The sequence below is a fragment of the Pantherophis guttatus genome, chromosome 8, assembly GCF_059756535.1.
Source record: "Pantherophis guttatus breed Tessera chromosome 8, ASM5975653v1, whole genome shotgun sequence".
Classification (NCBI taxonomy): domain Eukaryota; kingdom Metazoa; phylum Chordata; class Lepidosauria; order Squamata; family Colubridae; genus Pantherophis; species Pantherophis guttatus.
The window spans coordinates 26,845,095-26,866,715 of NC_142070.1; the positions used below are offsets into that span (position 1 = coordinate 26,845,095).

General features: G+C 38.6%; 1 protein-coding gene across 3 annotated transcripts in view; it reads left to right on the forward strand.

Annotated features, from left to right (window-relative positions):
- UGT8 (UDP glycosyltransferase 8) overlaps positions 1 to 21,621 on the forward strand; it is a 73,986-nt gene that overhangs the window by 21,912 nt on the left and 30,453 nt on the right. The window contains exon 1 of one of the 3 annotated variants that reach the window (XM_034442355.3): positions 10,882 to 11,219. The exons of 1 other annotated variant lie outside the window; for it this stretch is intronic. The gene's annotated coding sequence lies outside the window, so the exon portion shown is untranslated. Of the gene's footprint in view, positions 1 to 10,881; positions 11,220 to 14,448; positions 15,066 to 21,621 lie in introns of those variants that run through there. One more of the 3 variants, XM_034442353.3, reaches the window with a different exon arrangement.

Sequence of the window (21,621 nt, forward strand, 5' to 3'; positions counted from 1 at the left end):
CCAGAATACCTCTGCCAGCATGAAGAATGGCTGGCTGGGCAGGAATCAATATGAAATTAAATGAAATATTTCATAAGATTTGGCAAACTTAATGAGAGGGCTGTGTGAACATGGTAATTACAGCAAGCCCAAAAAGTAATTTCCTTCCATTTGTCTACAAGGATTGCTCCATTTAAGAGGTATAGTTCTAATTTTTTAGTGTACAGCAGGAATGTCAAACTCGATTTCATTGAGGGCTGCATCAGGGTTGTGTTTGACCTTGGGGGGCAGCTTGACATCACTCGTGTTGGAGGCACCTGTGGTGGCCCAAGCGCTCTGCCACTGAAAACGGGCTCCTGATTTCCGTTTTTGGCTGGGATGGCTTTCTGCAACCCCCTGCCAGCAAAAATTGAACTTGGGAGGGACGCATGGTCCTTTGCTGTTTCCAGGGTGGCCCCGTGGGCTGGATTCTGCCCGTGGGCCTTGAGTTTGACACCCCTAGTATATAACACCAAACAAAGTACAGTTTACTTTCATTTTCTACCCTTAGAATGGCACAGCTATAATGGAGGAGGCAAATCACCTTTTTGCAGATCAGCAGAGGGATTTTAAGTTAAGGATGAGATCATTTGTGTCTAGTCTTGAACTAAAGTTAGCTCCTACTAAAATCTGAGTCTAGGGGGGGAGGGGGAAAGGGGGGGGGAAATGTTTGTATTTCTTATAAAACTTTTCAATAAAAAAAAAATAAAATCTGAGTTTGAGGATGATTGTTAATCAGCTTAAATCACTAATTTTCTAGCTCCTGCATTATCCTTTGCTCTGAAATTTTACCTCTAATATATTAAGCAAACATTTAACAGCAGAAGAGAACACGTCCTTGAATAGAACCTGTTTATTACAATATGCCTTCAGTTTGATGAAACTGAACATAACGAACTCTTCACTTGGTCCATCTCCATCAAAGACCCTACTGCATTTAGTGAAATTGCATAATATTGACCAAATATTAGTTCTTTCATCTATGTTGCCTGTAAAAAGCTAAAATCAAAATTTATTGTATAGCTCTAGCATCTACATCTCTTATATCTCATGCTGCAGTTTTCCAGGAGAGTAAGGAAACATAATGAGGTGATAGTAATTGCCATCTATAAACTGGAAATCTGGCAGCAATCTTTCTGGTATTTTTTTTCTTCTTGGCAGCTTTTTCTTTTTATATTCAGTTGCTATGTTAGTGTGAGGAGATAGATTTCATTTGATTTGTTGTTATATCAAGATATTTTAAACCCTAACGCCCACAATTCATTGCAGTTAGGCATGCTGGTAGAGGTTTTTAGTAGTCAAAATGCAAAACATCTGGGTAACACAATGTTGCCTACCACTGCAATACGCAATTTTTGGGTTAGTTAATTTTACTATCCATCTGTCTCTTTCAGGGATATGTTGCCTATGCCATCTTCAATTCATTTAAAAATAATTGTCTCCAATTTATAATAACCAAAGTAATAAAATAAAATATATATTATAGCATAAATTAGCAAAGGGCAAACTTATAGAAAACCGTTAAGTACAGAAATTGTGTACATGTTAGATGCAATTGTGCGTAATTTTTCATAAAATACTTCTCAAAGGGTGTATTTACTATTTCATTCATAAATATTGCAGTAAATCATCAAGATTTAATTTTTATAGGTGACAGCAGCAGTAACTCCCAAAGTAAGTATGTTTATTGAAACTGGGTTATTAGTACTTCAACATATTACTTATATTTAAGAGAAACTGCATTAAGTAGGAACAGAGACAGTTGGCAACTGATGCTTTAGGTGCATTTTCACATATTCCAAAGCATTGTTCAAAGTTTGTAATAAAATGCTTCTGCGCAGTCCTAATTATAAATAATAACTAGTAAATTATAATCAGTAAATACAACATTTATTGGTTTACAGAAAACTGCCAGAAAGCCAATCTGATATTATTTCTATTTGTAATTTGAAATAAAGAAATAATAGAGTTGTGATAATCATTTACATGAAAAACAAGCTTGGAAAAAAGGTACCTGTTATGCCTTGAATGGCATCCATACTCAATAGCAGCATATTTTGTTCTAGTGGTTAAGGGACTAGCTAGAAACCAGGAGACCTTGAGTTCAAATCCTGCCCAGTGGTGGGTTGCCCCTGGTTCGCACCGGTTTTATAGAACTGGTAGTAAAATTGATGGGAGGCTCCGACCACCGACGTCATCAGAACGCTTCTGTACATGCGCAGAAGAGTGCACGGCCCCGTTGCAAACTGGTAGTAAAGGTAAGTAGAACCCACCCCTGATCCTGAAACCAGTGACTTTGGACCAAACACACACACTCACACCACAGGGTGGTTGTTGTGGAAAGAAGGAGGAAGGTGTGTTTGCCACCTTGAGTTGTTTGTAAAAATAAAGGTGGGATACAAGTAAATAGTGGAACTATCAGGAAGATTGCAAGTCTTTCTTTGCATGCTTAAACATACTTCTTTAATAGAAGAAGCAAGTTTAAGTGAGACAATAAAAGTGAGGTGAGATAAATAAACTAATGAAAATTGCAAATAAATTTTGAATACATTTTAATAACAGCATGAAAAAGACCACTATAATAAAAACAAATGAGAACAACGGCATAGAAAGAGCTCAGATATCTGCTAAAGATGTTAAACTATTTTAAATAGAAGGCACAGAGAGACATAACATTACAGGAAGTGAATGGTATCTTTATTCTCTTAATAAATGTTCAGCCCATGATTCAGAAAGTAGAGAATTATTGTCTCCTAAGTGGCTGTAGTTAGAGGTTTATTTATTTATTTATTTATTTGTCAACAAGTACAAGGAAACAAGTAACAGTATAGACATAGACATGGACACATGAAAAAAAATTGGCACAAATAAAAGGAAATAAATAAGCAAAACATAGCCATAAACACATAAAATGAGTACATATAAATGGGAACAGTAGGACAAGGCACACCTGTGGGCACACCTGCCATTGCCAGCTGTTCTTCCAGGTTCTGTCATACGCATGCGTGCCGGCCAGCTGGTCTGGTGTGCATGTGTGCAACGTAACCGGAAGAGCAGCTGGCCGATGCACATATAGTAACACATATAGTAAAATTTATTTTTTTTCGCTTGCTCATTGAAAAATGCTAATCCTCTTTAAAATGTAGCATGTTTATATAGTAAGTGATTTCTGCCAATTCCTCTCCTGTCACTGTTTTGATATTAGAATTTATCAGAACTGATAATTAGTTGTACGTTTAGCATCTGAAATATTTTTAGCATGTAATTTCATTGCCTAACCTGAAGATAACATATATATGCCAATGTTAGGATCAGTAGAGGGATAGTTATTGCAGGGTGCTGTGTCGCATTCTAAAGAAATATAGCAACAGAACAAGACAGTAGTAACTGGGCTGAAAGACTTTTTGTATAATTTTGATTAAAGATTTTCACATAAGATAACCATGAAATTATTTAGAATGAACTTAAGAAAGAAAGAGAAATTAAATTTTTTAAAAAAAGTAGAAAAGACAGTGCAGGTAAAAAAAAAAAGAAAGTGACTTCTGATCTTCTTTACAGCAGTTAGAAATTCATTATTTCTCCTCTCTCTTTAAAGTTACAATTTGGTTCTTTTCTTCCCATATTCAGCCCTTTTTAATCAGCAAATCCTTAAATCACCAATTCATTTTTTCCATTTGCAAAAAAAAGGCTATAAGACAGGGGTGTCAAATTTGCAGACCGCCTTGGTCACGTGTTGGCCATGCCCACCCAATTTTTAGCGAAGGGGGGAATTTGCAATACGTTGCGTGACGAGAACATAACGCCATGAGTTTGACACTCCTGCTATAAAACGTTTCCTTTCACCATCTTTCTGCCATCTTCCGCCAAGTTCTGCCATCTTCACTATCCATTCCTCCATTATGGGTATTTCAGTATTTTTCCATCTTTGTGCATATAATAATCTTGTTGAAATTATCATATACAAAATCAACTTGCCATAAATCTTATCTAACTGGCTGACTATAAGTCCTAATAAAAAAAGTTATGATTTATTAATTGATCTTTAAAATTATTTACATTATCAGGGTTTTTTGTTGTTGCTTTTTTGCAAGTCTGCTGGGCATGGTAAAATGTCCTCCTTCATGTTTTCACATTTCCAGGATTGATTAGAAATACCTTTATATATCCATGATAATTTCTTGGAGTCATATACTAATGGTACATCATTTTATAAAATTTCTCTCAAATTGTAATACAGTGTAATTTCAGTAATTTTATCTAATTCTCTCCCAAGTCAGGGAGACAATTTTTTTAAAGTAAAAAGTAAAAAAAAACAAAACCCTAACCTGACTTTTTTCAAACAATTTGAATATAAAATACTCTTGTTCTAAAACTCATAATAGTACACAGTATTTCTATGATCATAAGCAGTTCTAATTCACTGCCAGTCACCCAGAATCACAAGAACAGGATAGTCAGCCATATACATGGTTTAAATAAATAAATAAACAAACAAACAAATAAGCAAATTTAGGAGACGTTCAGTCAAATTAATTTTGTTCAAAGTACAGAACGGGGTGGATTAATTCTGTCTTCAGTGCTAGGAGTCACCACTATTTTCCTAGTTTTGCTTTGAATCGAGCATTAATTACCCTAGTAATAGTTCAAATGGAGCCCACTGTCAAACAAATTTAAATCTTTATAGCACATTGTTCACCTGTGAAAGTTTCCAGAAATACCCCATTTCCAAATATGTTGGGTTTTTCTTTTTTGTAAATTATAGGAAATGTAAGAAAAAGAAACGTCCTGCTAATTATGATTTTCCTTTTATAGATTACACTTATGCCTTCTTTGCAACATGTCCCAAGTGCCATTTGCATGAACTCTACAGGTTCTTTGCTGTAACAGTTACTTCTCAGACTGATAAAGTTTCAGAAGACAGTTCTGTAAATTCCTGTGTTATCAATGAACAAAACCATCACTTTGCAGGTTGACAGAAAAGCTGTTAATAGGAAGATTAAAAAGGCCGTGTCCTAGTATAGTCTGGAATATATTGATTTATAAGTGGGAAAGAATTTAAATTACTGGAGTTCTTGTCACCCCATCCCTTTCTTATCAATCAATCTTACTGAATATTTTTTATTTATTTATTTATTTATTTTTTAAATTTCTATACCGCCCTTCTCCAATATAGGACTCAGGGCGGTGAACAGCCAAAGTAAAAACAAGACATACATACAAAACATACAAAATCTAAAAACTGATTAAAATAATTAAATATTTTGGCCGTAATTAAAACAATTCCAATTTAAAATCAGTTTAAAATTTGACTCAAGCCAGCCCAGCTAGTTGAAATAAATGGGTTTTCAGGGCCCGACGAAAAATCCGGAGGTCTGTTATTGTACGTAACTCTGGGGGGAGGTTGTTCCAGAGGGTGGGCGCCACCACAGAGAAGGCTCTCCCCCTGGGGGTCGCCAGCCGACATTGTCTGGCGGACGGCACCCTGAGGAGGCCCACTCTGAGCGTACTGGCCGGTGGGAGGCTATTGGTGGCAGAAGGCGGTCTCGTAAGTACCCCGGCCCTAAGCCATGGAGCGCTTTAAAGGTGGTCACCAACACCTTGAAGCGCACCCGGAAGACCACCGGGAGCCAGTGCAGCTCGCGCAGGAGAGGTGTCACGTGGGAGCGCCTCGTCGCCCCCACAATCCCCCGTGCGGCCGCGTTCTGGACCAGCTGGAGCCTCCGGGTGCACCCCAGGCGGAGCCCCATGTAGAGAGCGTTGCAGTAGTCCAGGCGGGAAGTGACGAGTGCCTGAGTGACTGTGCGTAGGGAGTCCCGATCTAGAAAGGGGCGCAACTGGCGTATCAGGCGAACCTGATAGAAAGCCCCCCTGGCCACGGCCGTCAAATGATCTTCTAAAGACAGCCGTGCATCCAGGAGGACGCCCAAGTTACGAGCCCTCTCCGTGGGGGCGAGTGATTCACCCCCAATAGCCAGCGATGGCATCAGCTGCCTATATCGGGACGCCGGAAGCCACAGCCACTCGGTCTTGGAGGGGTTGAGTCGGAGCCTGTTTCTCCCCATCCAGGCCCGCACGGCCTCCAGGCACTGGGACATCACTTCAAGGGCATCATTGGGGTGGCCTGGGGTGGAGATGTACAGCTGGGTGTCATCAGCGTACTGATGGAACTCCACCCCGAAGCCACGGATGATCTCACCCAGCGGCTTTACATAAATGTTGAACAGAAGGGGCGAGAGGACCGACCCTTGTGGCACCCCACAAGCAAGGTGCCTCGGGGTCGACCGCTGCCCCCCTGTCAACACAGATTGTGACCGGTCAGAGAGGTAGGAGGAGAACCACCGCAAAACGGTGCCTCCCACCCCCAACCCTGCCAACCGGTGCAACATGATACCATGGTCGATGGTATCAAAAGCCGCTGAGAGGTCTAACAGGACCAGGATAGAGGAACAACCCCTATCCCGGGCCCTCCAGAGATCATCCACCAATGCGACCAATGCCGTTTCCGTGCTGTGCCCAGGCCGGAAGCCGGACTGGAGCGGGTCTAGATAGACAGCTTCATCCAGGTACCGGGGAAGCTGTTGCGCCACCACACTCTCAACAACCTTCGCAACGAAGCGAAGGTTGGAGACTGGACGATAGTTAGCCAAAATAGCCGGATCCAGAGAGGGCTTCTTGAGGAGGGGCCTCACAACCGCTTCTTTCAAAGCGGCCGGCAGGACCCCCTCACTCAAAGAAGCGTTAACAATCTTCTGGAGCCAGCCTCGTGTCACTTCCCGGGAAGCCAGTACCAACCAGGAGGGACACGGGTCCAATAAACATGTGGTCGCGTTCAGCCGTCCCAGGACCCTGTCCATGTCCTCGGGAGCCACAGGATCGAACTCCCCCCAGATAACACTCTCAAGACCTGCCTCAGTCATCCCGTCCGGACATACCCAGTCAGAGGCCAGCCCTTCCCGAATCTGAGCGATTTTGTCATACAGATACTGCACAAAATCCTCAGCTCGACCTTGCAAGGGGTCATCCCGCACTTCCAGATGGAGGAGGGAGCGGGTCACCCTAAACAGGGCGGCCGGGCGATTATCTGATGACGCGATAAGAGCGGCAAAATAGCTAGTTTTCGCCGCTTTTATCGCCACTAGGTAGGTCTTAATATGAGACCTCACCAGTGTTCGGTCAGATTCGGAGCGGCTGGTCCTCCAACTACTCTCCAGGCGTCTTTTCCGGCGCTTCATCTCCCTAAGCTCCTCGGAGAACCAAGGAGCTAGGTGAGTTCGGTGCCGGGTCAGAGGCCGCAAAGGCACGACTCGGTCCAAGGCCCCGGCAGCCGCACTATCCCAGGCAGCCACCAGGTCCTCAGCCGAGTCATGAGCCAGAATCTCAGGAAATGGCCCAAGCTCCATCTGGAACCTATCAGGGTCCATCAGGTGCCTGGGGCGGAACCACCTGGTCGATCCCGCCTCCCTGCGGCGGGGTGCAGCGGTTAGAAAGTCCAGTCGAAGGAGCGAGTGGTCAGTCCATGACAAGGGTTCGATGGCTATATCCCCTATATCAAGGCCACTCAACCACTGACCAGAGACAAAAACTAAGTCCAGAGTGTGTCCCCCTGTGTGAGTGGGGTCATGAATTAACTGAGTAAGGTCCATGGCCGTCATGGAAGCCATGAACTCTCGAGCCACCTCAGACGTTTCACCGATAGATGGCAGGTTGAAATCCCCCATGATGACAAGTCTGGGGGTGTCCACCGCCACCTCGGCTATAACGTTAAGCAGCTCGGGCAGGGCCGTTGCCACGTGGCAGGGAGCCAGGTACGTGACCAACAAGCCCATCTGTACTCCACAACCCCACTTCACAAAGAGGGACTCACATCCGGCTATCTGGAACAGTGGTCTCCCTTGGATCCAGACCTTCCTTTATAATAACCGCCACCACCACCCCCCGCCCCTGCCCTGAGCCCTCGGCTGATGAAATGCACGGAAGCCTGGTGGGCATATATCCACGAGGGGTACTCCCCCCTCCTGGCCCAACCAGGTCTCCGTAATGCCCGCCAGGTCCGCCTCCCCCTCCTGAATAAGATCGTGAATGAGGGGGGCTTTATTAACAACGGACCTGGCGTTGCATAACATCAGCCGGAGGCTCTGGCCCTGAGAATCATATTTGCAAGAATCATATTGGAAAAGTTATTTTTAGTTCAGTCAGATACCAAAGTACCTGCCAGTGACTTAAAGGTTCTTCAGAATTGTGTACCTTTTTCTCAATTTGCACCTATTTAAATTTTCTCTTTGTTTTTCTATGAAGCATGAATTACAGAATGAGCTAAAGCTAAAATTAGAATGCACTAATTCTAATTTTAGTGCATTTGTTTAATGTTTCTAGAATTTAGATCAGCAATCCCCAAACTCCGGTAAATTACCCAAAATTGAGTAAGAACGATTTTTCTTTCGGTAACGACACACAAATCCACTACCCAATCACAGCAGGTGCATTTAAATTGATCTAAAGTGTTTTACTTGCATTGGGTAAAGAGGACTTTTTGTTGGGTAATAAAAGAAAACATTTGGGAAACACTTGCCTAGAAAGCTTGGGTCCTTTTATCTGAAGTGCTAGCCCAATGAACAACACCTGATAGATGGAAAGGAATAAGACAGCAAATAAAAGGTTTCCCAGAAGCAAGTTCTAAAATGGGCAAATAAGCAACACAAATTTTGGGCACAATTATGGTTGTAAATTAAGGACTACCTGTAGCTCAACCAAAGATTACAAACATGGAAGTTGTAATCTGAGGGCTGAGTTTGTGGTTAACAGTTGATTTTCACAATTTGTTTTTCCGGAATAAAACCCACAAAATCGATTGCTGAAAGAAGAAACTTTAATTAGCTGTTTTCTGTTGCTCAAACAAGGGGGTGTTTTCAATCTTATTATCAAAAAATCAAGGCGTGAAGGGGTTCTCATGCCCTCCAAGGTCCTTTCCAACTTTGTTACTGTTTTTTTAAAAAAACTGTTAATTCCATCTTCTCATTTATCAACAAAGGCATCACCACCACTCCCACCACAATAATTGCAATTAATTGCAAAATAGTTTCCTACAGATGTTGGTGCCACAGGAAACTGCTCCTCCCTCAAGAGAGGTGCTAAATTAAACATTGACCAACTAAAGTAAACAAGGAAGTTATTTGTCAGAGCTCTCTTTTTTTATACTATGGTCAGAGATTTTTTACAATATAAAATTTTAACCATTTTTTTTGTTGCAAAACAAAGACAAATTTACAGTAGTATTATATTCAAAAAACCCATTACAAAGCTACTTCACTCTGTCCCCCCATCAATTATGTGACTAAAGATTTACACATAAAAAACCCTTCATTTAAGGGATCTTATTTCTGATGTTTTAGGATACATCCAAGAGGATTACATTCTCAAATTCTACTCTTTCCATTTCCCTTTTCGCGCTGTGGGTTGCTTCCTTTTTTCTTCCTGATCCCAGAAAATCCAGTAACGATTTAGAGATAGACAGATGCTGGTCTTGGCATTTGCTGGAAGATAAAAAACTCAGCCGTGCATCACAGGTGAATTTATGATGGTCTTGGCATTAACAAAGGGTTAGGTGCTGCGAAAAACCCAGCAGTACTTCACCGGTGAATATATACTGGTCTTGGCACCCAGATGCTAAAGCCTCGTCAGGCCAACCCTAAACGATTAGATAATAGAAATGGACCTATACATGTTCCTAATGACATATTTGAAGATTAAGAATATAGTCCTTCCCCAGCCACTTTGGCTTCCTTTCAACGCTTTTTCGGTGTTGTACGATTGAATCTCCGGCATCACTCTTATGCCAGCCCAAATACCCAACTCCTGTTTATTCAGTGAAACACTCATTCTTTCTTGCAAGGGACATTCACACATCTCTCAGCACTCACTTTACATTTACCAGTATCAGCTTGGCAGATGCAGGTGAGGCCTCTTGACTCTGTTCTGGCACCAAAATTGTTGTCCAAGAAACTTTTACCTAGCATGCGAGCCCAATGAACCATATAAGATAGGTGGAAAAAGAATAAGACTTTTATCTGTAAATAAAAGGTTACCCACTTCAAGCTCCAAAATGGGCACACTTCTGCTAGAAGTAAACCCTCCTTTTATATAATTTTGAAAAAGTGTACATTGCCCTAAATCAATAATAAAAATAAAAATCTAGCCTACATTTCAGTAGTCATGGTAATAGAGTTCAACCAAAAATTACAAGGCATGCCAAGACCTTTATCTTATCAATAGCATTCCTATACAAAAGCATTCCTAAGTAACCTGGTACCGGTAGGGTAATAGACCCGGGTACCGGGTCTATTACCTTAGTGGACAGGCATTCTGGTCTGGCCTCCATCTATTGCTATCATCCCTGCTTAGGTCAACCAGTGGATAACCATACCATTAGCTACAAAGCACCATCCCCTGATATTATTACTATATGCTAAATAATAATTAACATATACGTTAAAATGGGCTGTCCCAACACACTAATCTTGGCTTTCAATCAGGAATGACTGCAGTAAAGTTCCTACAAAACATACCATGTTTTTGATTATTCTAACAAAAATATAACAGAGAAAATTTCATTAATGTTTCTACTGTTTGTATTGCACGTATTCTTACTGAAATACCATTGTCTTCTTTCCTATAAATTATTAGTTAAGTCTTGGGTAGACTTGAAAATGGCTTCTGTAAAGCCCTCAACCTTGTATGCATTTTGAGAAATGTGTTAGATAACAAAGAATTTGTCGAAGCTTTGTAATACAGACAAACAGACTCTTACTTTAAATTATAATTTGGGCCATCTGTCCTCCTCCCCTCCAGAGGGAGACAAAACCTGCCTGGTTTTATGAGCCTTTTTTCTCCTTTCAATATGGCACCTTGGTGCTCTCTTCTAGATGGAGGTCCCATGTTTGAGGCCTTCTGGTAGGCCTTGATCTCTGCAGTAACAATATCCTTATTTATATCTTTCTTCTTCTCAAATCCTCAGCACAAGTAGATGATTAGGTTTCAGTTTCTCTCATAATTTTGCTTGAATGATTGCTGTCAGTCTCTAATTAGATGATTCCACTGCCTGCTTCTTCCCTATACCAATTTTTCTTTTGGAGGGATATCATATTAGGAAGTACTTCCATTTTGTTATTGCTGCATTATTAGTAGCGCACTGCAGGCCTCAGCAGGTAAAAATACGGTTATGTTCTTACGTTTATGTGCCTTTTTTCTTCTGATATAGTAATATTTCCTTTGCTCTTAACAAATGATAGTAATGAACTAAACAGACTCAGTTTATTTAGAACAAATGGCAACGTAACCCTGTTTTGGATGGTGATGATTGTGATTTGATAGTGGCTGGCTCTGTATTTTTTTTTTGAAGTCATGTATAAAATACTATTATGCTGAGTTCTGATATCACAGAATCATAGATTTGGAAGAGCCCAGTCAGGCCCTCAAGTCAAGCTAGTGCAGAATTTATTTATTATTTCTACTTTGCAAAAACAGTATTTTAAAAATATCTTTCTCCCCCCCCTTTGATATTTGTGAAAAAGATTAATCGGTATATTGTGGAATAAGTTGTAATAATGAACAGCTATTTTCATGAAGGTGATAGATAAGTGCACATAATTTTGCTGTACAACTCTTTTTCTCTTCTTTGGAGAAATATGTAAAGATTTGTCTGTTGATCTAATGAAACAGCTTTTCCTAATGTTAATTTATTGTGGTTTTATGCAATTCATTTTTGCATTAAGCTATGTTTGCTTAACTATCCTTTATTGAATAAACTAGAGTTGGCTGGGGTCATATATCATTATAAGCCCAAATTACATTTTCACTTAACATGATATGGGAACCGGTCATTAATTAATTATTCTATATTTTTATATTCTATTGTTTCTAATAATTAAATATATATTGCTTATATTTTATTTCATAATCCATGACTAACAATATTTGCTCTACATGAAATGATATAAATTGAAAAGGCACTTTAATCCTCAATTTATATTATCATACAACTTAATTTAGAAATGATTGTGAACATTTATTAATATAATGAACATGAAATTAAAAATCCATCAATTTGGCTCTCCATTTTCTGCTTTTTTCATACAAACACAGACAAGTTTTTATACCAGAATCTTCAACTGTTATTTAATTGGCCTATACAATATATTAAAAATGGTGCTTCCTATTATAGGAGAATGACTATTTCAAATAATTAAATAGATTCAGTCTTTTCAAGTCTCACATTGTTGCTGTGGATTCTTATCTCAGTTGTCTCTATGTTCATTTCAATTTCTTCCAAGGAAGGTGGCAGCATACAAACACTGAGGTATGAAATACTGCTTATGGAAGGCTTAAATTATCCCCCTAAGATTTCTTGTCGAACAAAAGTTTGCTAAGATGATTTTTTCAGGAAGTTTCTGAAGTTTCTATTTAGGGATTGGAGGAAGGCATAATGGTGCAGCTATCCTAGACATAGCATTTAGAGAAGACTGTTTAAAGAGGTTTTTTTTAAATTCCACCTTTATTATTTTTATAAATAACTCAAGGTGGTAAACATACCTAATACTCGTTTCTCTTCTTATTTTTCCTGAAACAACAAACCTGTGATGTGAGTTGGGCTGAGAAAGATTGTCTGACCCAGTCAGCTTTCCTGCCCAAGGCAGGACTATAATTCACCATCTCCTGGTTTTTAACCTGGTGCCTTAACCACTAGTGCAAACTGGTTCCCTAATTAAAAATCAGAATCAGTCAAGGTTTTGAAATAATTTAAGATGTTCAGTCAAGATTTTAATCAAGGATTAAAACCAGACATAAAAATCAGCTATTTATTTCTTTTCTTAAGAGACCTAGATGAACTATAATAACTAATTCTAATATATATATATATATATTATATATTATTATATATATATATATATATATACATACATACATACATACATACATACACATATATATGTACATATACATGCACACCTATATAATTTATCATATTTATTTTGTCCACATATTTGTCTTCAGACTGAACCTAAAATATAAATGTCACCAAAATAAGTCATCTTTTTTGGAAGATTGTTCTGTTCTCCATTGCTAAATAAAGAATTCTGAAGTTTTCCTAATAAAACATTTTTATTCATTTGAAATTAATAAAAGTATGGATTAATTGCAGAATTTGAATTTGGGATTACAATATGTAAAAATAAGAACATGCCCTGTGTTGAGTCAGATTATTGCTGAGTTGCGTCTGTTTTGTCTACCCCAGGGGATCCTTAACTGATGATACATATATCTCAGTTGGGATTCAAAAATAATGAGGTAAGAGGTAATTAATGTAATCTTTTAGTCAGATCTTTAAAATTAACCACAAATTATTAATAAATATCTGAATGCCTGTAAATGTATATACATTTCTTCTTGAAGAAGTGGAGGGTTTCCCCCCCTCCCCCAATAACATTGATGCCAGATATTTCGATAAGTACTATCAGTCACTCTATTAAAGTTGAGATGCATCAGTTTATCCTAGTGAGAAGCAATCTGGGACATTCTTTGCTTCATGATTAATATATGACTTCTTAAATTATTCTTAAATCGTTATTTTTTTCCTTACCCAAACCTAGGGGGAGGTAGTTTGGTGTAGTGGTTAAAGTGCCAGGCTAGAAACTGCCTTAATTCTAGTCCTGCCTTTGGCCAGTCGTTCATTCTCAGTCCTAAGAAGAGGCAATGGGAAACCATTTTTTAAATCCTGTCAAGAAAACTGCAGGTACTTGTCCAGGAAGTTGGCAGGAGTCAACACCGACTCAAAGGCTCATGTATAAATACACACACACACACTGCACATACATACAAACATACATATATATACACATAAATGTCCAAACTTGCATAATACAATGCTTTTACAAAATGATACTTGTATTCCAAAATGTATTGTCCTACTTATTTATTTATTTAAATGATTTCAGTGGCTGTTCATATTACAGCAATAACTCTGGGAAACATACAGAATTAAAACAGCAACAATCCCATAATCCAAATCCACATTGTCCAAGATTCAAACAATAGCCCCACTTAAAAAAAAAAAAAGCTTGCCCAACTGGCTTATCCAAATGCTTAGGGGAATCGTTAGATCTTCAATTCCTTACAAAAGATTAACAGATTTGGTTGGGGCCATCTGGACTTTGAGATGCTGTTGAACAGAAAAGGCACTGCCTGATTCCTCAATTCAAAAAGATGTCACTGCTTGATGGAAAGGACCTGAAGCATGTTCTCCCTACTTGATCAGTTGGGATGAGCAGACACTCTTGAAGTCAGGGCAGATATGGTGCAACAATATATTTCATTAGCTACATTTGAAATTCTTTCTTGAGATCATAAAGACTCTTGAGCATCATTGGTGACATATTTGCCCTAATAATCTCCCCTGCCTCTGACCTAATTGAAGAGCAGAAGCCTATTGGCTGGAACTCTTCAGAAATGTTTTTTCTGATTTCAAACTACCACATTCTAACTGAAATTCCACCATATACATAAAGGAATAGCCTGCTAACTGAAGGGACCTGGATAAGCGGAAGGAAAGTAAAAGTAAACTAAGAGAAAATAAATTTACTATTGTGTGTCACAGGGATAGGCCTAATAGTTTCTATAATTTTGCAGATCCTGACAAGCTAGATTTCTTAGGGAGTATTTCAACCGTACAATCTTTTTTACTATGATACACAGTCACTAGACTAAGTGCTCATTAGTAAATGAATATACAGTTTCAGGAGAGTTAGGTAAATACAGTGCTGCGATTTCTGCCCTGTTTTATTATCTCTTAATAGTGTAACAACTAAGCAATTTAAAACCTCCTGGTAACATGAGAAGTACAAACTGAAGCTGCAAAGATTAATCAACAGGTGACCCTATAATGCTGTTCACTAATTAGAAGAGCATATCTATAGCCATGGATACTCTTCTTGATGAAGATTTAGGGTGATCAGAAAGAGTGCAGTGAACTGAACAAAGAAATGGGAAGATGTGAGGTAATATCAATCTATTTATATTGTTTTTATTCATCTCCGTGAGCAATAATTGTCATCTTTCTCTTTTCCAATTTAATACATCTACTGAAAGTATATAGTGATAGTGATTATCACAGGTGTATATCTGTGTGTGCATGTATATAAATATATTCCACAGGAAAGTTTATGGCCAATGAAGTGTACAAATAGTTAACTTTGCAGTCCAATTCTAAGAAGTCAAGGTCCAGATATTTGGCTAACTAAATTTGGTCCAGATCTAAATTTGATCCAGATCTACCAGATATTTGGCTAACTAAATTTGTACCAAATCCAAATCCTGCACAGTCCAGAAACAGTGTGTGAATAATTATTTTGGAACTCTTGTATTGTATTTGGTGTGTAGTAAATAATTTAGGACTAATCTTAATCTGTCCTGTTTCCAACATTGTAACCGTTTTTCCCATCCATTTGACATTTGAAAGTGGCATAGTCCAGCTCTTCCCTTGCATCATCTCTACTTTGCTCTGTTTAGGCTGTTCTGCAGAAATTTGTTAATAGATCTTGGGTTCAAAAGCTATAGAAATTATTGATACCGATCCTCTCTAGCTCAAACTTTATTAAAAACGTTTTTTGGGTTTTTTGATGTAAATTTTGGGAATATGCTAATGCTTATGTTAAGGATACTGCAAGTTTCAAATATTCCAAAGAGAAAGTTAGGAAATAATGTGCTAGACTTAATAGCACTGCTTCTAGAGAATGAAAAATGTTAAAAAACAAAAGGCTTGTAAAACTGTGTTTTATACAGTTTGATTAATAGTGTCTTTAAAAAAAAACCTTTCATTCAAAACAGCATGCATTTTAATTTTATATAAAAATGGAACTGTACAAATCAATATTAAACTTACTATTAAAAGCAAATGGGCAGAGTTTAGGAATTGTCCCACCTTACTTTGACACACTTTTCTCTTTTGCTGAACTATAGTATTAGAAATGGCAATGTTTGGGGGAAATGGGGGGGGTTTAGCTACTGTAGCTGCAGGGTTGTATGTATGTTCTTCATTTCAAATAGATCATAGTTGTACACTTCTCAATAAGATATGCTTATATAGCCACTCCAATTAATTAACGTTATTTTTGAAAGCGGCAAATCACCTTAGCTAAAGTGAAGTTGTGGAGATCTGGTTGATTTTAAGCAACAATTTTTTGTGCAATGCCGGACCCTACAATATTTCATCCCATTTCATCTCTTATGATTTGGCAAGAATTTGTTTGTGCTTTACTGGATAATCCCATTGAAAAATCATAGGCAAATACCTGACACTTTACAAAATGCCTTTTATCAAGGTCAGGTGCAAAGAATCAGGACTACACATTAAGTTCCAGTTCAGATGATTTATTGCCTATACACAAGAATCTAATCAATGGTCAGCACTAAACTGGCTCTAGACAAGAGTCAACAGAATTGAAGGGGGGAGGGGGCTGGACTTGAATTGCTTTTAAAAAGGCAAAAAGTTTAAATTTTGGTATTAAACCTGGGATGCTTAGATCTGGCCCATGGAGCCGATCTGGAACATCAAAGGACCAGCCCGCGGTGCCCCTGCCAGCGAAAAAGGAACTGTGTGCGGCCCTCCCGAGCTCCGTTTTCGGCTGTGATGGCTTCCTGCAACTGAAAATGGAGCTCCATTTTTGCTGGCAGAGCGCTCGGGCCACCACAGGAGCCCAAGACATGAGTGATGTCAAAATGGCCACACTCACCCTGGCCCACGCCCACCCCAGCTCTCCAAGGTCAAACTTTTATGCAGCCTTCAATGAAATTGAGTTTGATACCCCTGCCTTAGAGTGTTGTATGTGTCATCTATGTTCTGTAATTGTTCCTTTCTTATACCATCCATGCATAATGGATTAATAATTGGGGTTTTGTGTGTATGAAAACTATTGCTTCTCGGCTCCGAATGAGATGGGTAATCCCAGGCTTGTTCCTCAGACTTGTCTGAACTTTTGTCTATAGAATTGGAAATAAATGGTGAGGCAAAGACAATAAATTCCACGAGTCTGGGAAATTCAATTTTTGTATGTTCTGTTAACAAAATAATGGAATCTAGATTCATGGATGTGAAGAGTACTGTAAATCTAATGAATTTTGAACCATAAAACTAATAAAAGAATCCATTGCAGCAACATTATACAGACAATGTATACCATACATATAAATCAGAGGAACACCCATTTTATATATAACTTTCAATCTGAATTATTTCATACATTTTCCAATGCACTGTTTTGGTCCTTGTTTTCTTTCCATTTATTCAAGGAAACAATAATCACAAGTTTCCAATTATCAGGCACTGGTGCAGTCTTCACATGTTAAACGTCAACTATTCCATAAGAAACTATAACCATATTTTAACATTTGCTTAGATATCAGCATATATATATATATATATATATATATATATATATATATATATATATACCTAAAGCTTTATTATTTTTTAATATTCCCAAGATTTTACTATTTTTCAACATTGCCACAGCATTTATATTAGAGTTGTACAAAACGAAGACAGAATATAAATCAAATAAGAATAATATATAATTATTTTAATCAATTTTTTCTTGAACACTAACTTGTTTAGCAATCATTTTAATTCTTAAAACGTATCATGGTTCCCATACAAATTACAAAAATATTTCCAGCATTCTCTTACTTCAGTTCCATCCAAAATAATTCATTATTTTTATTTTTAATTATGTTAACTCTACTGGAGACTCTGTGTCATTTTATTCATTTACCTGACACCAAGTGTAATTTTCCTTTTTTAATCTTAACCTTTCTCAGTACATTCTTTGCTATTATATCTTTCTCTACATGTACATTATCCAATATCTTTCTCTCACCCTATTTATACAGCATTATTTTTTTTAAACTTCAGCCTCTTTGCTGTTAGCATTTTACCAAGTGTCCTTTTTCATATTTCTTTACCCATATGTTTAGCATATGCTTTAGCATATGTTTCTTAATATACTGATTATACATCTCTACAGATCAGTGGATGACCTTTCACAGTGACCTCATTAAGATGTTAAAGAGCTATAGGGAAAGAGCCAAACTCTGTGACATCCCATATAGAAATAGCCACAGATGTGACAGCTACTTATACTTCTTACTGAAACTGGTTATCAAGATAGAAGTGGATATGGTTGATAGTATCAAAGCAAATTGAGAAATCTAAGAGAAACAAAAGGTATGTGCAGTTTATTGCACTCAGGATATTGCTATAAAATAACCAATATCTATAATTGAGCCTGGAATTGAGTTGTAAGTAGTTGTTGTCATTAAGGGATACCCCCATGTGACTGCTTCACTCAGTGACCACAATCCCATTTCTTTCTGTTGCTGTTGTTAAATGACTATACAGGTGTGTCTCAAGGGGTGGGAGAGGATTTGGGAGGCATAATGCCCACCAGTTGCAGGTTGCGAGGAGGCCACAGCTGGCTAGGCCAACCAGTATATGTGCCATGTCTCTCCCATCTGCCAGTCCCGAGATGCCTAGGCCTTCTGCCTGCTCCACTGAGCCCAGAAGGCCTCAGCTCACTAGGGCCACCAGGTGGGGTCTCCTCCCTCCCTGGCTCTCCCATGAGGCGTGGGCTTTTGTTCTGGGTCACCACTTCTGGAAGGCCTCTACCAGCTAGGCCAACATGTGAAAAGTTGCTATGGGCTGGAAGGGCTCGGCTAACTAAGTACACCAGCACACAGATCTCCTACTTCCCTCAGCCACTTCTGAGAGGCCTGGGCCTTCTCCTTGCCCCCATGACTTGGTCCACTTACTTTTCCCTTTCTGTGTACTACTGATAGGTGCACCAGCGAGTGCAAGGCTCAGCAATCTTTCTCAAGGCTAGTCAGGAAGAGGAAGTCAGCCACCAGGATTCATGCATACTGATGGGCCAAGTCATTCAAGGCCTTCTGAGTGTGATGGGGCAGAGAGAAGGCCTATGTCTCTTGGGAGTGCTGGGGAAGGGGGAGGCAAGAAGCCCATTCATCAGTGGACCTATCTGGCTGAGACCCATGGTGATGAGAGTTGCAGAGTCCCTCTATCATAAGAGCGGGGATGGGTCAAATGCCTGGATTTTGATCATGTAACCATGGGGGGGGGGTTTACAAGGATCAGAACTCCTCAGGCAGGAGTCATAAGTCCTTTCATTCAGATCCATCATAATTTTGAATGGTCGCTGAATAAATGGTCATAAGCCAAGGATTACCTGTTCTTAGTACTGAAAAATACAGTATGTGCTGCCAACAGACAGGATATCTAAACTTGTTTCCATTGGTCTTAATCATATGGTCCTTATCTATATGCAGATTCCCAGAATTTTATAGAAACTTGCCTTTGTTTAACTTTGGTTAAACCAACCAACTTTGCACTCCTTCCTTTTGGTACTAGCAGTCTTTATATTTAATTAATTTGGATGTCATAGGATTTGATCTCTCTTCAGTTTTTCTTTCTCCTATCTTAAAGACTTTTTGTTGAGGCTTTAGCAAACCACTTTTGTAAATCAAGTAATAGTCACTATTCAGGTCATTCTTTTGGGTTGTCATTTCTATTTTCACTATCATCTTATTTTATAATCCATATTTTTTCCAGTATTGAAACAGTTTCTTTATATTCTAATATTTCTGTATCAGACAAGATTTGTTTCACCTCTTTATCATATAGATCTTCCATAATATTCTCTTTTACATCATTTCACAGTACAATTATTTTAATTTTACATTCCACACTTCATTTTGCAAGTTATCTTAATACTAGAATAAAAATGATAGAAGGCAGCACCTTATTAGTTTCTTATACCTTTCTTTTTTATTAAAAATATCTTTTTAAAAGAGTTTATTTAACTTAACATATACATTTATCTTCATTCTTGCCTAATCCCTAATATATAATTCAACAATTCATTATAATTTTTCAAGCTACATTATTATTATTTAAACAGTATTTAAAATTACTACAAATGTTACATAAAACAAAAGACAAAATCTCTACAATAGATTGGGACCCTGCATACGTGAGAATGGTTTGGGAGAGGTATTTCATGCATGAGTACAGTACTTCTTTGCTATGTTTAAAATAGCCCAACTTTTGTAGTTTGGGGTCTGAATTCCCTCACCCTCTCAAGTCCTGTTGCGTTAAGAGCAGGGGTGCTATTCAGCAGGTTCTGGAGAACCGGTAGTGGAAAAATTGAGTAGTTCGGAGAACCGGCAAATACCATCTGTGGCTGGCCCTAGAGTGGGGTAGGAATGGAGATTTTTGCAATATCCTTTCCCTAGGAGTGGGGAGGGAATGAAGATTGCAGTATCCTTCCCCTGCCATGCCCACCAAGCCACGCCCACCAAGCAACACTATGCCTCCCAAGCCATGTCCACAGAACCGGTAGTAAAAAAATTTGAATTCCACCACTGATTAAGAGTTACATTAATGTTACCAAGAGGATTCTTTAGAGCAGCAGCATTTTATATATGTTTCAGGCTTCTGTTAAAGTATGATGTATGCAATACTATATTATACTGGGTAATCATGAAAAATATTTATTAGCATTTAATAGCCACCAAAGCATATTAAACCAAAGTTTTATTACCTGGGAGTACAATTTCTGATAATGGAGTAACAAACCAAAAAATCTGTCTTTTATATTTTTATTGAATATCACAAAAATGTATTGTGGAATGTATGGCAACTGTAGAATTCTGACATCTTAAGTTTTTTATTCGTCTGTATTAAAAGAGGTGCTTTCCAAAAAAGAGAAGTACATATGACACTTAACAAGTTTATATTAAAATTGTAATCAGAACTAAAATAGATGAAGAGGTTGGTTTGATAAAAGGGTTCACAAATTCCATTAGCTGGTGATTTACCTGTTTTAAATATGTGTTTAGCTATTTCATCGCCGACCCTCTGGAACGACCTTCTCTCCTTCCGCCGCGAACTGAAGACGTGGCTTTTTCATCAAATGGACTGACCCGTTGAGGGGATTTTACATTGTAATAATTTTGTTGAATTTTTTATTTTGTAAGCCGCCCTGAGTCCTTCAGGAGAAGGGCGGCATTATAAATTGCAATAAAATATAAATAAATAAATATAGTAACATCATAGTTTGTGAGGCATGCGAGGCCTCCTTCTGGTCTTCGGAGGAAACTGCTGGAAAGCCTTGTGTGGCCAACAGCTGTTCACAAAATGCCAGGCCAAGCATGCTTGATCAACAGTAGGAGCAAGAAGATGGCAAAGGTCAGCTGGGGCGGTAGAGTGCAGGGTGACTTAAGGACAGAGATGGGGGAGATAGACAGGTAGGGGTTGCCATCAATGTAGACAGGTTGCCAAGCACCTCAATTTTGATTGTGCGACCACCGGGGTCGCTTTAACTTTAATGAGGTCCAGGTGTATATACCATAGGTTCAGTGCTGTTGTAACTTGGAATGGTTGCTGAACAATTTCTGTTTGTCTAGAACTCTGTCCCATCTCTTCTTTATGGTACATTATTTATTAGAGCTACGGTATGCAAATCTTCCAAAAGAGGTGCTTTG